The sequence below is a fragment of the Etheostoma spectabile genome, chromosome 4 (genome assembly GCF_008692095.1).
Source record: "Etheostoma spectabile isolate EspeVRDwgs_2016 chromosome 4, UIUC_Espe_1.0, whole genome shotgun sequence".
In the NCBI taxonomy this organism is placed as follows: Eukaryota; Metazoa; Chordata; class Actinopteri; order Perciformes; family Percidae; genus Etheostoma; species Etheostoma spectabile.
The window spans coordinates 30,289,072-30,308,062 of record NC_045736.1 but is presented as its reverse complement, the minus strand read 5'-3'; the positions used below and the strand labels follow the sequence as shown (position 1 = coordinate 30,308,062).

The 18,991-nt window shown below is 40.0% G+C and overlaps 1 protein-coding gene across 2 annotated transcripts in view; it reads right to left on the bottom strand.

Annotated features, from left to right (window-relative positions):
* The window catches only part of igsf21a (immunoglobin superfamily, member 21a), a 239,110-nt gene that overhangs the window by 160,789 nt on the left and 59,330 nt on the right, over window positions 1-18,991 (bottom strand). The window lies entirely within an intron of this gene.

Genomic DNA, 18,991 nt, shown 5'->3' with positions numbered 1-18,991 from the left:
AGTCGAGTCCAAGTCAAGACCGAGTCCAAAGAGGTTCATGTCCAAGACAAGACAGAGTCCAAAATGATTCGAGTTCGAGTCGAGGCCGAGTCCAGGACAGGAAAAAAAAAGGTCTTATGCATGTCAAGACAATCCTTTTGGGTTTTACTTTCCCTCCAATATTATTATTTACATAATAAAGACACCTGGACTTCAGGTCGAGACCAAAAGCCCAAAAGCCATATCTGGCAAGACCAGTGGCCGAGACAGAGACAAGTCAGAGTCCAAATACTAGCGAGAATACTAACAAGTCCAAGACCGGACTCGGGTACTACACCCCTGGAAGATTATATGGAGGACAGATTCAAGAGAAGGTATTACATATCCTAACTTGTGGGTGAAGGCAATATAGTGTCAAAAAATGCATCTAAATATCTAGTTTACATATAAGTGTTAAGGGCATCTCTTTATACGCTACCATGAGTGAGCCAGCGAGGGGGTGCATGGGCTGACTTCCACTGACAGACAACAACCCTCTGCCTCCAACATCAGAGCTGTTTCAACACATTGAGTATTTAATTAGGGAACTGGGTCTTGATGGAACAGATGGATATCACAGTAGAAATATGAAACAGGATACACTGGAACCTCATGAGCAATAATTGTGTTGAAGAAAGAAGATAAGGCATCACGGTAGAGAATTAAGACTTAAACACTCAAGTGTTACAATATCTATATACAATGTCTTGAAGCACTGAAACCCTGTGTTTGTTTATGTTTATTTCGCCAAAGTTTTATTTCAAATTTTACTTAACCCTTGTGTTGTCTTCCCGTCAAAATTGAAAATCAACACTTTTGTTGATTTTTTTAACTTTTTCTTACATTTGTGTCCCTTCTTGAACACATTTTTTTTTTACTTTTTCAAAACTACGTAACACTAACTTATTAACTTTAGTTTTACAATTATTTTGGGGAATTTATGGTCAATAAACCTCATTTATAGGGAATTGTACCTACTGTTTGAGTTAGAAAAGCAGAAATTGGGAATTATTGAGACTAAAATTAATCGAATGGATGTTGATGTATAATCACAGACTGGAACATGTCAACTTTTACTCAATACAATTTCAACTCCACTTACATTTATTTTTCAAATGCTATAACATTGAATAAGACGCCCCAAACTTAATGAAAGTAGAGATGTGTACTTGCCAAAGAGCGTTGTGTGGAATCAATCATGTTATTTGGGGTAATTACAATTGAGCAGTTAAAAAGAACATTGATATAGGAAAGCGAGTCAATTTGACCCGAGGACAACATGAGGGTTAATCAAATATGATTTTTCTTATTGATGGCCTGCAGTGTGGGCACACAGAGTTGGATGACGGTGCCAAAAGTCTGGCTGAATACCAATATAATTTGGCAACAGTGGCAATCATACAGTATGAGGGACTGTTAGGGACATTATTTAGAATAACCATGCACATACAGTACATACAGTTCCTCTCAAGTCCAAATATAAAAACTCATTCACATGACCTAATGAAAATCACACATACGTGAAATGCTTTTACATACACCTGAACGCCTCTTATGAAAACTTCTGAAATGCTTTCACACATACTAGTAAAACACTCTCATATAGTGTTTTTTATACGGTATTGAAATCATTCACATTTGCTATCGACAACAATTTTAATTTAGTATGAAAGCATTTTCAGCTTTCATTAATATGGAATGCATTGCAGCCGAACCAGAAGGTGGTTGAGATAAGAAAACACATTTTGTTAACACTCTTTAGTTTTTTTAATTGGTTTTATTTATTCATGTAATTTGCTATTATTCAAAGATCTGTGGGTAACTCTTATTTTGTAGTGTCATTGTTTAGCATGCTCCAAGTGAAAAGGTGTTTAAGATTATTAGTTCCAGTTAAAAAGAGATAACAATGGGAAGATTGGTTGTTCTTAGGTGATGCATTTCACTTGGAATTAGCAATACCATCAAATACAAATGCAGTCAGATCAATAATAATGAAATCACTACTCTATGATATATTGGGCACATCGCCCAGCTCTTAGTCACTCAATTGGTGACTAAGACAAAAGGACTGTCTGGAAAAACCCACTATATGCGTTTCACAATGCATACTGACAGTTTTCTTTGAAATTACATTTATTGTACAGAGAAGGCGCATTACTTTGAAAGTAATCAATATGAAAGAAGTAAGCATGCACTACATATAAGCCAGATAATAAGTTGATAAAGTCTCAAATGTTCTCCCCTTGACAGTTAGTCATACATCCCCTAGTGACACACTTGCTTGTGTTCAGATCCTAATACCACACTGAGAAATACTCTGTTGCAAGTACAAGTCCTGCATTTGAAGTAGGTAATGTATAATCAGGTATGTACATGTACTTAAAGTATTGAAATTAAAGGTATTCAATAAAACAAAATTCCCCTTGTGAATGTTATACAAAAAGAGCCTTTTATATTAATAACTCATGCCCATGTTCTATCTTTTAGTCTGTCATTGTTAGGGTGTTTGGCCGTTTGTGTCCAGAGAAGTGTCTGGAAAATATTGGACATCACGCTGAAACAGGTTTATTCAGTCGCCTCTCTGCAATACCGCTGAAGTGTGCATGTTTTGTCCTTGTTAGGTTGCAGCAAGACTTTTTTTTTCCTTTGCAAGATTTTCTATATAAGAATCTATATGGCATACATAGACAGTTGGAGCTCCTACGTATTTCTGAATCTGCCCCTTGTGTGTCCAAGTGTCTTGACCGGTCATTCTATCTTAGCTGAAAAAGGACATCTTGTCTCTTGGATAGGCTCTGGTCTCAACCTGGGACCTGCTATGATAAACCCCGTTCTAGGCAACTGTTTCTGTCAGGCTCCACGTCATCTATTCTTCAAGAAATTGGTGTGGAGTCATAACACACCCAGTTGTCTCCCATCAAGGAGAAACGCACAGATGACAGATACAGAAGTCATATGTTCTGAGAGGCATTGGAGATCTTATGAATAATTAATATGAAAATCATTGGTTAAATGTTATTTTTCCCATTACACTTTTCAGAACACTATACAGTACATGGCATGATGGATCTAAAATACTACAGTATAAAATTTCCAGAATTACAGCATCAAAACAACCTTGACTTTACTGAATAATTCAAAAGTATACATAGCTAACGTGTGCACAGCAAACGAAAAAGGGCATGTAGTGAACTTCTCATTTTAGAAAATGACCCAATACAGCTGTGGATTGTGTGACATACATTACAAGCAGAGTCACATACAGACCACCACCAAAGACAATACATTACACAGCAAAAGATCTGTGTCAATAGCACTCATTTTAAATAATGAGACCCAGACCCATGCATTTTAAGGTCCACCTTTTGTTTTAAATGGCCGAAAACGCACCAAAAGTTCACGAGGCTCGTTAAAATGCTTCGACACGCCCACTTTAACCTGGATTGGATGGGTTAGCGTCAGATGAGAGAACCCAATGCGACCAAACCGGCTTTTTCTGCAGCTGATCTACATGTTTGGAGAGCGTTACTGTACAGGTGTGATCAGAATCAACATGTACACTGTTCTCGCTGCACGTCCACCTCTGTCCCTTCATCTGAGATCAGTGTTCATTGTTAATCAATGAAACGTGCCACACCAGGCGTGAGTAGAGGATGTTAATGATCTGAAGATGTTAGTGATCCTGTGAATCACGCTCATACTCTAATTCTGCTGCTGTGCCTACATACCATTGCAAAATATCCCAGCGTGAGTGTCCAAAGTTTTCTTTAAAAAGCCCAATAATAATTGTGATGGTGATTATAAATGAGTTAAAAAAGGAGGGACTGATCAGATGAAGGACGAAGGACAATCAGAATCACTTTATTGATCCCTGAAGGGAAATGCGGTGTTACAGCTGCACAAAGTACATAAATATCTGAGTAGAAATATAAGGAGTGTGGATATGCACGGTATTTACATAGTTAAAGGATTTTTTATGATAGAGTATTAACATAATTAAGGAGTTGTAATGAAGCAAGTATACTTTAGCGTACATATTTACAATGCATTATTAATTGTTAATCTGTTTTGTGATGGAAAGTGACTGCAGGGTCGGTGCCTCTGGTCAGACATTCACAATGTAGCCTATAAGCTTGTGCTATATTTATTATTAAAAAAGTGAAAATATATGAATGAACAGCTTAATATCATTCAAAAGTTCAAATGACAGGTAATAAAGAATAGGCTAGAGATTATGATGGGAGTTTTACAACCCTGTCTGTCATGGGGCACATTCTAATGCAACCACTGATAGGGAGATCTGTACTATGCAAAACATTTGATCTTTTCTAAAATTCTGCTGGTTCTGTTGTGTTGGCACTTCAAATCTAATGCCTTAAGTGCGCCATAGGAGCATCAACTGAGGCGCGACAAATGAGTTGGTCAATTATTGCTTTTAGTGCGTTTGAGCTTATAAAGTTCAGGGTATCTGCATTGGTAGACACAGATCAGCATGTCTCTGGTGGAAGCGCACCTAGATTTGCTCATTAAAGGATCTTAATTTAATCAGCAGGTTGAAGAGATCTTCTCTCTATAGTCAAATTGAATGAATAAACCTTTCCAGAGACTGCACGTCATTAACACAGAGCTGATGCTCTTAGAGGAAAATCCTAACCACTTACTACCAACTCACAAGGGGGAGCAGCCTGGCCTCGGTGTGAGTTTTCCAGAGGGATGGTACAAATACACATTAGAAGTAACACCGTTACTCACTTGCCACGGGATGAACGTGTGCCTTGCCTTTAGTAAAGGACATATTCAGTTTTAGGTTATAACAGGATCCTTCCAAATTCTAGATATGCTATATACTTTAGATCAGTGATTCTCACAGTGGGGTCCTGGGACCCCCAGGTGTCCTTGAAGGGGTTCTAGGGGATCCCCTATCAAAAGGGGAATGATTGTATTTACACTAAAATGTCATCCATAAGTAACACAATAACAGAATGTATGACTATTTTGCTCATGGCATTCATTCACTTTCTGTAATAAAAACCTCTAAAAGATGGCGGAGTTTCATGGAACAAGCATCAGACTGACAACATAGATGCAGCGGTGATAGTTACAGGGGATTTCAACAAGGCCAGCCTCATACAAGTTTTGCCTAATTTTTACCAGCATGGTAAGTGTAGCACCAGAGGGGAGAAGATACTGGAACACTGTTACACTCAATTCAAAGAGGGATACAAAGCTCAGTCACTTCCACCTTTCGGCGAGTCAGATCATGCTGCTGTTTTCCTTATGCCCAGGTACAGATAAAACGTGAGCCTCCAGCCATGCAAGGGATCCAGCTCTGGTCAGAGCAGTCTGAGTCCCTTCTCCAGGATGCGGACTGGGATATGTTCAGACATAGCTCTGATCACAGCATCGACGAGTTTACAGGAAGCAGTGTTGGGGTTTATTGGGAGAGTTGTGGATTCAATTCAATTTCAATTCAATTTTATTTATAGAATCATTTCATAACAAGAGTTATCTTGAGACACTTTACACATAGAGCAGGTCTAGACCACACACCATAATTCACAAGGACCCAAGAGTTCTAGTAGTTCCCTCCAGAGCAAGCAACAGTGGCGAGGAAAAACTCCCTTTTTGGAAGAAACCTCGGACAGACCCAGGCTCTTGGTAGGCGATGTCTGACGACCGGTTGGGGTTAAAATGAATGGATGATGTTGTCCCCACAGTCACCATCAGAACATGCGCAAACCAAAAGCCATGGGTAAATCATTCCATCCGCGAGGCCCTGAACAGTTGCACTGCTGATTACAACTCAGGGTTTGTATCTGGGAACATGGAAGAGTCCAAAGCTGCTGCGTGCAATCAAAGAAGGAAGGTGAAAGATGGCAAATGGGAGTATGGGGCGAAGATCCTGTCCCAGTTTGAACAGTCTGACACCAGATGTATTTGGCAAGGACTAAGGGCAATGACAGATGTTTCAGTCATCGTGAGCACTGACGCCTCGCTGGCAGACGAATTCAACGCGTTCCATGCACATTTCGACAAAAACACCGCTGATAACATCCTCGGCACACGCATTACAAAGTGTGAACAACAGGAAGGCAGCAGGTCCAGAATGCATTGCTGGACGAGCAACGCTGGGCATTGCTCCAGTGTTCAAGGAGATATTCAATCCTTCTTTAACCCTCGTGTTGTCTTCCCGTCGACACTAGAGTCTTTTTTACCTCAGATGCCTGAAGGTTACCTCAGCAGTTACATAACAACTTTAACAGAGCCACCATTGGAAGTCTTATTACTGGAAATATAACAGCTTGGAATGGAAACAGCACTCAGCAAGACTGCAAACCCCTTAAGAGAGTAGTGAGATCAGCGGAACGTACCACTAGGACTGCCCTACCCAACCTAGAGGAAATATACATCAGGAGAGTAAAGTCCAGAGTAAAGAAAATCCCCAGAGATCCCAATCACCCCAACAACTGTCTGTTCTCTGCCCCACGCTCTGAGAAACGGTATCACTGCCTGAGGGCCAACACAGAGAGAGAAGATTTTTTATCCCCAAGCTATCCGGATACTGAATGAGGAATGAAGCAGGAGCACAAACACGTTGGAAACACCTCATGCACTTTAGACATTTCTTCTTCTCTTCTTTTTCTATGTATTCCCTTATTATTTACACATTGCACAACCATGGAGATATTGGACAAAGCATTTCAGTACATGCACTCTGTATGATTGTATGGCCATGGGACAAAGTATTGTCGGATGGGGGTCCATGGTCTACTTTGTGTCAGTTTAGGGGTCCTTGATGTAAAAAAAGTTTCAGAACCACTGCGTCAGATCCTTCCAAAAAACAATTAAACATATCAAGTAATTTGTTGTGGATTTCCATGTGTGGTTGCAGAGATTAATTGTGAACAATCCATTGACTATCTGGCACAGAGAAAAATAAAGCATAGCCAATGTTAGAAAAATTCTCCGGAGCGTGAGAGGAAGGATGAGGAATTTTAAAAAGAGCAAATTACACGGGTTATGCACTCGTGCCAGGGAAGTTCACATTTCAAATAATCCCTACGAGAAACTGGAACAGTTGCAGAGGCCACATACCAAGATAGGAGGGCATAATTCCCACGCAATTCAATATCCATCGAATGCCAGCCAAATGATTTCAGAAATTAGACACATTTTCTTTGCCTATTCCCTGTTGAAAGTGTTCCAACGGAGCATTATCTGTTGGTTAGCTTGATGTCCTTGTTAAAGCAAAGGCTAATATGCTGTTAATTCAACTCTGAGGCGTGGAACATCAACACTGTGTTTAGTCATCACCCATCGGAGACAATTCAACGCATTTATTATTTTGCCAACTCAAAATCATGAAGAATTAACATTTCAATTGTGCAGGTCATCAGTTACTTCAACCAACAGGGATGCTTTCTTAATGACATATGAAACAGCACAAATCTTACATTGTTTATGACCATCTACCACACTGTTATGATTCCAACATGTTAATATTTCGAGCGCAATGGGAAAAACTAGACTGTTGCTTGTTTTACTCTTCATTTGGCAAGCTTTACCAAAGGAAAGCCATCAAAGTTAGTCTGATAGCTTTAATCTGCTATGTTGTACAGACTGTATGAACGCTGGGCACTTCTTTTATTTGACTTCAATGTGTGAAACAAAATATTTTAAACAGTCAGAGGGGATTCTCCTTCAGTGGAAAGAGCAACCCATGAATCACGAAGCATTTCTTTTAGTTTTGTTTGAAAATGGGATCTAAGACAGAGTGCAAAACAATTTCTCCCAAAATGTGTTTGAATTCCCAGTATTCCCAATAATGTGTATGTCGTTTGATGCATGGCATTTGGAGCCTAAGGAAATATGACTTCATGATGGATATATCCAGTAAGCTCTGACAAGTTCTGTCTGGCACCGGGAACACCTTCAGTTTAAATTCAACAGAAAGGGAGACTTACGTCTTGTTTTCTGGCTAGCGCTGCACAATATCGATCCTTCCTGTGTTATGAGCCCTGTATTCGAAGGAAGCCTCAGGTATATTTATACAGGGCTCACAGCCACCTACACATACACTCATTCTTCATGAATCAGGCGCTCTGCCCAGGCTAATACATTGAAATAAACACACAGGTAGAACCAACATCTTGTGTCACAAATAGCTCCAATTACTGTGGGGAGAGATACAAAAAAAAAAGATGATTTAAAACTTCCCGGATCAAAGGAAAATGTTCTGCATCCTCAGGGAAACCAACCGCTTTTAACTTTATTACCGGGGATTGTGAGGATAAGCATACGTTTCAGTCAAAAATCCTTGAAAGAAATTTACTTGTCTTGAAACTTAAATCCATTTGGCCATGAAGCAGAATACTTACATATCGTTGTGAAAGCACATGAGCAAGTGTGGAGTGGCCAGAGAGTGCATGGCATTTAATTGGCTCATATTAGCTGCTTGTAGAGGCAGACAAGGCCTCTGGCTTGTCTTAATCCATCAGAGGCGCTGTTGGAACAACATCTAATGAGGGCTGCAAACTATGCTTTCTCCCATTAATAACAGCAATTTGCCAAGATGCAATGAGAAAACAAAACACAGCCGATGATGGACCGGCCCAAAATGTGCCTGTTGTTGTGGCCTGTGATTTATGGCTATAGTCTACCTTTGCTTAGATGTCATTGCAACTAAATGTATGAGAAAAATGAGAGTTTCTCAGCTCTCGTCCTCATCTGTGTCTCTAAGCAGGGTGAATAAATGGCTGATCTGTAGTGTCCAAAAGACATTTATGCCTCATCACTTTCACAGTGTATGGGAAAAATAAGCTTTTCACTAAGTGATAGCAAGGACATAGGACATAGTACCTGAACCATGTTCACAATAACAAAGACACGACACCATGGCTTCGGTGTAGCAGTGCATTAGTATTTCTGTCCTCCCCCGAAAAATGCTCCCAGAAACCGCTTGTTTAAGCAGCATATACGACTTATATTTACGTTTTCGAGTGGCGACGCCCTCAAGTGGACATAGTAGTTATGATGGGACAAAGAAAGACAGGACTTTCAACCCAGGAGACCGGGATTCGAGTTACATTTGAAAACAGCGGTTTTAGCTAAAGTCACATTCAGCGTCACATGCGTACCCTTCAGGAAATGAAGTAACGTCTGATATTAACCCAAATCACGATCTTTTTCTCAACCTAGCTAAGTAGTTGTTGTGCCTAAACATAACCAAACTGCGATCGCAGCAAATTTTATTAACACTAACATTCAGCGTAACTGGAAGTAAAGTAACGTCTGATTTCAACCCAAACCAAAATCCTTTTCTAAACTTGTGCCTAAACATAACCAAACTGCAACCGTTAAAGACATTCTCTGGTTTAGCAGCCCGGTCTCATGGCAATTTGTGAAATGGTCACGTTATTTAAACTATTGATTCTTGTACAGGTCACATAAATGTAGTTTTTTTCGTGTGTCAATTACGAATTTAATGTATTTCAATGGGAAGCCTAGTTCGTGATGACATAACGAGTAGCGAGCAGTATTGAAAAGCCAAAATTCCGCGCAGGGAGGTTGGTTGGGGGGGTGGATGGGCCAAACAACACAGGACTTTCACCTCGGAGAGCGCAGATTGTGTCCCGGCGCGACCTGTTGTCACCGTCATTTCCCTGTTGTTGCGTCCCCCAGAGGAAGCAGATTGTGTCCCGGCGCAACCTGTTGTCACCGTCATATCCCTGTTGTTGCGTCCCCCAGAGGAAGCAGATTGTGTCCCGGCGCGACCTGTTGTCACCGTCATTTCCCTGTTGTTGCGTCCCCCAGAGGAAGCAGATTGTGTCCCGGCGCGACCTGTTGTCACCGTCATTTCCTCGTTTTTGCGTCCCCCAGAGACCGCAGATCGTGTCCCGGCGCGACCTGTTGTCACGTCATTTCCCCGTTGTTGCGTCCCCCAGAGACCGAAGGTTGTGTCCCGGCAGGAGCTGTTGTCACCGGCCATTTTCCTGTTGTTACGTCCCCCAGAGACCGCAGATTGTGTCCCGGCGCGACCTGTTGTAACCGTCATTTCCCAGTGTTTGCGTCCCCCAGAGCAGCCCAGTGTCATATCAGTTGAAATGGTTCAAAAATCATGACATGCACCTGAAATTAACCACATTGACGTTACCTGTACACAAATAATAAATCAAAATAACGTGACATTTCACAAACTGGCGTGAGACCGGGTTATTTATGAGGTCTAATTCCCGCCACCACTACGGGTGCTATTTTATGACACACTCCTGTGAGTTGTAGGAACAAACGACCCATATCGTCAAGTTTGGAGGAGCTGTTCTGTTCATGTCTTTTAGCAAAACAAAGATTTTGGCACCTTTGTTTACAACATCCTTAATTAAACACATGTCCAGCAATGTGGACACATTGGCAATCAATACATTCCGCCACGTGACTATATTGAAGGTAAAAGCTTAAGGCAAGTGGGCGAGTGATGTGCAATTAATGTGACGAGAGGCCCTTTGGAAAAACCATTGTCAGTGGGCAATGATCTGGAAGGCCCATCTGAAACATATAAAAGTCTGCAGCCTAAGGCTATATGGGGTATAGATTAAGTAAATGGAACATGTTATGTCATATTCGCACCATTCTTAATAAAAAAAAATTCACTAAGTGAGGAACTTAGTGGCTATTAAAGATCTTGAAGAGCAAGACAGGTATTTGTACTGCCTCATCCTCTTACATTTTCAAACATGAATATAAGGGTTACAGTATATACGGTGTAGGTTAAAGAATAATAGGATAAAGGGAGTAAAAAAGTGCCTTCTAAAATTCCTTTTTTATGGTCCAATCACCAGGTTTAGTTAAATGGTGTAAAGCATGTTAAACAGTAACAGCAGCAGGTTTCTGAACTGTAGCATTAGGTTCTTAAGAATTTACAAAAAGGTGTACAAACCTTTGTACTTGTATGTGTTATTTGAAAGAAAAAGAAGTAAAAGAAGAAATCACAGCTTTGTTTTAAAGTAAAATCCATCTATCCATCCCTCCATTGGTTTTCCAACCTTTTTGTTTTGCTTCATTGCTGAGATGTGTCCATGCACCATGTCTGGTAGTCAGAGCTTTACAAGCCAAGTGCTCTGAGCAGGCACAAAAGCGATTTGTTGTGTTGCCTTATTGGTCTCTGTTGTAAAGCTGTATCTACCTTTCTTGCATCCCCACATCTCACAAATGGCATGGTGCTCTAACCACAAATGATGGCCTAAACAACCAGAACAGGGTTGTAAAGATGTCCTATTAAAGTAACTGTTCTTAGATGAATTCCTACCAAGAGGCAACATGCGCAGAATAAATCACTTTAAATTATCTGATTTATTTGCGGTCACATTAGAAGTGTAAGATGGGACCAATTATGCTTTTTTCTTATTTTTTGTCATACACAGTATATATTATAAATATAACAATGTTAGATGTCAGTTTTAAATGTGGCCAAAGCTTCAAAAAATGTGTATATATGTGAAAATACTCCTTGTAAGCAAACCTTAGATTCCAGACCAAATGTTATACTATAGTCCTCTGCTCCAGGCATGTTACTGCAGTATTAACATTACATACACCGCTACATGTAGCTACATGCTAACATCAGGGAAACCTGTAACCTTGTTTGTAGATGTTAATTTTTCCACAATTTCGGATCACATTCCTGCTGGTGCATGTTTGATTGTGTAGTTTTTAGTTTAGACGCATTTAATCATGATTTGTCACAAAAGAAAGTGCTACTATGTACGTTACAATCATGACCGGCTGCATTGACGGATGGTACAAAGATGGCAAAAGCCCAGATGCGGAAGAACCCAGAAACGTTGACCAATCAGAGCAGACTGGGCTTTTTCGGGAGGGGGGCTTAAAGAGACAGAATGTCCCAGACAGAGTGTGAGTAGAGCAGCAGACATGGGCAGTATGAGAAAAATGAGGTTTTTGAACAAGAAAGCATGTAAACGTGTTCTACCCCAGCCTGCCTTTGGTCCCCCAGTGGCCAGAAGTGGCAATATGTGTAAACTGAGCCCTGCATCCTGCTCTGCCTTTGAGCAAATGAAAGCTCAGATGGGCCGATCTGGAATCTTGCTCCTTATGAGATCATAAGGGGCAAGTTTGATCCCCTTTTCTCTGTTTTGCCCGCCCAAATAATTAGGCCCACCCATGAGAGATAGACATCATTGCTTTTAAGGTCTATATAAAAGAGACTTCAGATACAGTATTAGGAGACCACTAAGGTCTATATAAAAGAGACTTCAGATACAGATTAGGGGACCACTATGGTCTATATAAAAGACTTCAGATACGTATTGGGGACCACTAAGGTCTATATAAAGGACTTCAGATACAGTATTGGGGATCACTAAGGTCTATATAAAAGAGACTTCAGATACAGTATATGGGATCACTAAGGTCTATATAAAAGAGACTTCAGATACATTATATGGGATCTCAGGTCTATATAAAAGAGACTTCAGATACAGTATAAGGGACCACTATGGTCTATATAAAAGAACTCAGATACAGTATTAGGGGACCACTAAGGTCTATAGAAAAGAGACTTCAGATACAGTATTAGGGACCACTAAGGTCTATATAAAGAGACTTCAGATACGCATTAGGGGACCACTAGGTCTTATAAAAGAGTTCGATACGTTTAGGGGACCACTATGGTCTATATAAAAGACTTCAGATACAGTATTAGGGGACCACTAGGTCTATATAAAAGACTTCAGATACAGTATTAGGGGACCACTAAGGTCTATATAAAAGGACTTCAGATACAGTATTAGGGATCACTAGGTATATAAAAGCCTTCAGATACAGTATTAGGGGACCACTAAGTTCTATAAAAGAGACTTCAGATACAGTATTAGGGGATCACTAAGGTCTATATAAAAGACTTCAGATCAGTATTAGGGGACACTAAGGTCTATATAAAAAGACTTCAGATACAGTATTATGGATACTAAGGTCTATATAAAGAACTTCAGATACATATTAGGGGACCACTATGGTCTATATAAAAAGACTTCGATACAGTATTAGGGGACCACTAATGTCTATATAAAAGAGACTTCAGATACAGTATTAGGGACCACTAGGTCTATATAAAAAGACTTCAGATACAGTCATAGGGGACCACTATGGTCATATAAAGAGACTTCAGATACAGTATTAGGGGGCCACTATGGTCTATATAAAAGACTTCAGATACAGTATTAGGGGACCACTAAGATCTATATAAAAGAGACTTCAGATACAGTATTAGGGGATCACTAAGGTCTATATAAAAGACTTCAGATACAGTTTTATGGGATCACTGAGGTCTATATAAAAGAGACTTCAGATACAGTATTAGGGGATCACTAAGGTCTATATAAAAGACTTCAGATACAGTATTAGGGACCACTAAGGTCTATATAAAAGAGACTTCAGATACAGTATTATGGGATCACTAAGGTCTATATAAAAGCATCCAAAGAGCACCTTGTCATGGGACCTTTAAAAAATGAATAATCTCTGTCCACTGGAACGTTATGAAGTTTCATTTAAAAGTGTTTATTTAAAAAAATTATACTTATCAAACAGATGGAATTAGAAACAAAGGCCTTCCTCTAACAAAAGCCTGCTTCACATAAAAGCCTGGTACCGTCTGTAGTTCAGGTACATAGTAACGGCCCCGGTTTTTAATTGAGGAATTACGGAAATAGAAACACAAAATGCAAGTACGAAGCCAAAAATAAACAAAGTTCCTCTTTAAAAACAATGAAAATGTATTATTATGACTGTATAATCTTCTGCAAACAGCAACGCTGAAAGTCGCAAAGGATGAATGAGCATTGCCTGTTCAACAAAGTCATCACATCTCAGGTAGTGATTTGTAACTGTACACGGAAGCTGAGCTAAGGGAGCGTTACGCGGAAGGAGAATCTGGATGACTGCTTGTTGATTTATTCTGGCCCACAATCCCCGCCTGTGGAGAAGGTCTTCTTTTGTAAACAGAAAGCTGGTAGCCGATGCGTTTTCAATCAGAGTGATTTACTGTTTAATGACGTGCTTCAGCATCAAGAGTGTCCGTTGTAATCCGCTGCCATCCCACAAGCCCGTACAGCTATCACGTCGTACACTATGAGTGGGTGCTCACTCAGAAGGGCCTTAGGCATGAGGAATTATCATGTCATTTGTGAGAAGACTTGAAACCAGGGAGGAAATGCAGCCTTCCCACATGGAGTTAGTCAGACGCAGCAATTGTGTTGTGTGTCATTGCGGCAGTTAGCTGGCCAACTAGAAAGCAATGAATCTCAGAACCCCAGGCATGTAAGCACAGTATAAAAGCTGAGAATGATACAGCGGATCCCCGACCCTCATGGGGGGTGCCGGGAGTATGCTCCCCCGAATGTTAAACGCATCAATTTGATGCACTGTGAGAGCAAAATTAAGATGATAGATCTATGTAGAATAGATGATTTAACCATCAAAACATTTGTGTACAGCATACAGGATTACCTGTGGTGAACTACTTACTTTTTTATTTAATACTGGTAGGCTTGACGACAGGGTAGGGATCAACTTTAGAAATAAAAAAATGAAATTAATGTATGCTATTCTACCTCTCCCTACATCAGAAGGACAAGCTTCACACGCTAAATTTGGACATTTCATTTTAATTCTTATTACATATAGAGCATCCAATCCGTACATTTAATAGTATTTTTGTGAATATTTTTGGGTGAAAAGGACATTAAGCACTCATTCTTTGAAAAGTCCATGTGTCAGAGGATGAAATTGTCATTCTGAAGGAAAGCATGTTATTAGAGCGTTCTGTGGGACAGCAAAAGGCAACATGATCTGCACCTCAAGTCAAAAGCATCTCTTAAACATCCATTAGACATCATTTTCAATCGCAGTCCATTGATCCAAAGTGCAGCAGATCAAATAAATTGAAAGCTACTGAATGAAAATAGTTTCTACTGGATGATACCTGACAGGCCACATGGTGAAAGTGAAGTACAAACTTACTTTATTGGGCAAAAGAGCTCACTGTCTGAAGTTAAACAGACAACTTGCCATGGTGGACAATAAGACATATCATTTTCTATCTCTCCCCACTTCGCTTTTGGCAAACTTTGCACCCTTATTTTCAACATTTAATGTTCCTGGGCTTAGAGAAGAGCAGCTCTAAGGCCCTGTGGGCTCAACCCAGTAATGGAGACCCTTAGTCAAGCAGCCAGCTGCTCTCCTCGCCGCCTGTTAAGGCGCAAGGTGCACATGGAGCACACTGCCAGTACTCATATTTTCGATGATAAGATTACCGTTATGTGGTTTGTCATGTAAGTTAGTTAAGGTTAAGTGCAATGAGGGGAAGCCAAACCCTGAATATCCCACACTGCAAAGACACAAACACCAGTGGAAAACCGGTATAGCTTCCCTGTAACGTAAGATCATTTAACCAGAAATAACATTACAAAGGTTTTGGACGGGAGACTTTCAGCTAACGCCGTTAGCTAACACGTAACTTATGAATCCTTTTAAAAAAAAGGAAAACAAGCCTTTTTCCACCCCAACTCAATATATTGAATGACACGCTTTCAGAAGATACAAGGTTTTAGTTGAACAGCAGCCACATAAGGATTTGTGATAAAGACAAAGGATGACCACTGCTGCAGCATGCAAGTGGCCCACTGGGAGTTGGAGTGCCAGACCTTCCATGGCCACACCATCAGGAAAGATGACACAAACAGCCATGTCGGGTGTAGATTATCCAACCGGGAGCTTGTATGTACGGGGATAAATGTGCCATTAGCTTGTGTATTTCCTCTGGAGATTTGTAAAGCCTAATATAATCAGTGCGGGGAGTTTACCATGCATGCATTTATTGACATTCCAGGAGTGTGTATGACAAACAGGAAAAAGACCAAAGTATTGCATTTTATCATTGAGCTAGTATTACAAAAGGCATATTTGATGCTGTCAGAATATGTGGAAATTCTGTGGCCTTGATATGTCAGTAATGGCACTAAAACATAAAACTCACAGTGTGACAGCAAAGCACTATAAAAAGAATGGCCGAAGTTTCCAGGTCTGAAAAGTAAAACCAGTGCAGATATGCCTTAAAACCTGTATTTTATCCTATTTCCAGCAGGGGGAGACTCTGCTGGTTACAAAACTAGGTCAGTTTGTATAGAAGTCTAAGTGGAAATTACCATATATCACTTGATTTGTTACCTCGGTAACCATTTTCAGTATGACTTTATGGTCTCTTATTGTATTGCTAAGTTTAGCTTAGCAAGGGCACTGTTGGAGCTGCTGCCCCCGCGGCCCGATAATGGATAAGCGGATGACGATGGATGGATTGAAGATGGATGGATGGCTGGCACTGTGTACATTATAATAGCCATGAACTTGTTTTGGGGTGTTGTCCATATTTTACAAAATCTAGCTAGCGTTAGCTGGTAACTTAACCCTCATGTTGTCCTCTGGTCAAATTGACCCATATTCCTGTATCAATGTTCTTTTTAATTCCCCAAAATAACATAATTGATGCAACGCTCTTTGGCAAGTACAAATCTCTACTATCATTAATTTTGGGGCGTCTTATTCAATTTTATAGTATTTGAAAAACGAATATAAGTGGTTTTGAAATAGTATTGAGTAAAAGTTGACACATTCCAGTCTGGGATTATCAACATCCATTTCATTAATTTTACTCAAAATAATTCCTAATTTCTGCTTTTCTAACTCAAACGTTAGGTATGATTTCCTATAATTGAGGTTTATTGACCATAAATTCCAAAAATAACTGTAAAACTAAAGTTAATAAGTTAGTGTTACGTAGTGTTAAAAACGTAAAAAAAAAATGTGACAGCCGTTGGAAAAAAGGGTCAAAAGTGTTGAAAAAATGGACAAAAATGGACAAAAATGTAAGAAAAAGTTAAAAACATTGATAATAATGATTTTGATTTTTTCATTTTGACGGGAAGACGACACAACGTTATCCACCCCACCTCCATCCTTTTGTCAAAATCACTAAGTTGCTTCAAAACAACATTCCACAAACCAGTGGATGATGTCCACTATTTAAACAGTCGATGGTTGACAGGTATAATTAGCACTGTGGATGAAAAAAAAAAAAGAATTTTAAAAAGGGAGAATATGGTTTCTGACATGACAGCCAACTGAGATGAGCTCTGACCAACTGTCAAGAACTGTAAAAAAAAAAAAAAAAAAAAAAAAAAAAAAAAAAAAAAAAAAAAAAAAAGTACTTTATTTAAACAACCTGATTTCATACGCTGCAAGCCAATGAGGCTGTAAAATGGGACACTGTACTCTAACTTTAATCTCCCTCTGCTTAGCTAAAGAGATTCATTATAATGACATATCTGGTCAATTTTATGAGAATTGAGCTAGATTTATGACATGTCTGTAGAATAAAAATGCCTTCAGTTCATGAGAGGATATTGCAAACCTGCATGATTCTGGCTATGTGATTCCATCTGCCTTCTAGCTTCATTACTGCAGCTGAAAATGATTTGCTATCATTGTTCTGTGGTTGCCAATCTCAATAATTGAGGGGGGGGGGGGGGAATCAACCAATTTCTGCTCACGGGGGGCTGTATCCCTGCTTTTTGTTTTTAAAAGCTGCACTCAAAATGTCATGCATCTACAAGTAAATTATAAATCTTCTGCATTTAATATGGCGCCTTTAGACCTTGGCGCTTTACAATTTGCCTCTAATTCACACACACATTCATACACCAATGGTGGCGGAGCTGCAATGCAAGGCGCTACATGGGGGTTTCTTGCTCAAGGACACTTCGACATGCAGACAGGATTGAACAGACGACCTGCTCTACCTCCTCAGCCACAGTATCAGTATGAGAAAAATATTTTCCGCAAAAATGTGTTCAGACACGATAAGAAGTTCTTATAACAAGTTTCCGACCTCATCTTCTGTGCCCCTTCATGGCCCTTAGAGTAACGCTTTTTGGAAATGCAAATGATGTATTCATGACGACTATAGTGTCAGCCATTTTCTGCCTATCCCACTTCCTGTCAGTAAACTCCAGGGACTGATGTTCCTTCCAACAAAAAGAGTGGGCTGGCCACCAGAGCACGACTCAGCACTCGGCACAACAACAAAAAACGGTTTATTTGAAGAATACTTGCATGTCATGAACCTTTAACATAGGAGAGAGTACGGAGGGCGCACACGGCAGAGTGCTGCAGGCTGACACACCAAGGTGTCAATCTGCACAAGCTTTCAGAAACGAGTAACAGTCCGCGGTGTATGTATAGGAGGTAATGAGGTATGATGGTGCAGTTGTTTGTCCATGAAATGTTTGGATTTTGTAGCATTTTACCGACTCTTCTCTTGAATTTGGAAAGGCAAATACAGGGACGATTCACTGTGTTTGGTGACAAACAAACCTGTTTTGCATAATCAGTACATTGAATTATAGAGAACTACATTTGACAATACTATAACTGGTAAAAGGAAAATGACTTGTATTGTTAAATATCTCCAGTACATGTGAAGTAAGTAAATCAGTTGAAGGCTAATTGACTGAACAAATAAGTGGACAACTGCAGTTTCTGTGGAAACAGAAAATATGTTCCCAATTCCTGCCTCAACACCTCAAAAAGATAATTTTTCCAAATAGGTCAGCATTTATATGATTCTTATTCTTAGTATCCTCAATTCCTATTTCAATCCCCTGGTACAAATCAACACTTTTCATGAATGGGTCCATATAATATCGTTCAAAAACGTATGTTTCATGTTGTAAGTTACATTACGTGACACCGGGTGGTCCGTGATGCTGGCTCATTATGTAAGGGTGCTAGTAGATCAGTCAGTAGGGATTGGGTTTGGGAACCGGAGGGTTGCTGGTTCAAGTCCCCATATGGGTCAAAGTATGGTGGTGGGCTGGTAGCTGGAGAGGGGCCAGTTCACCTC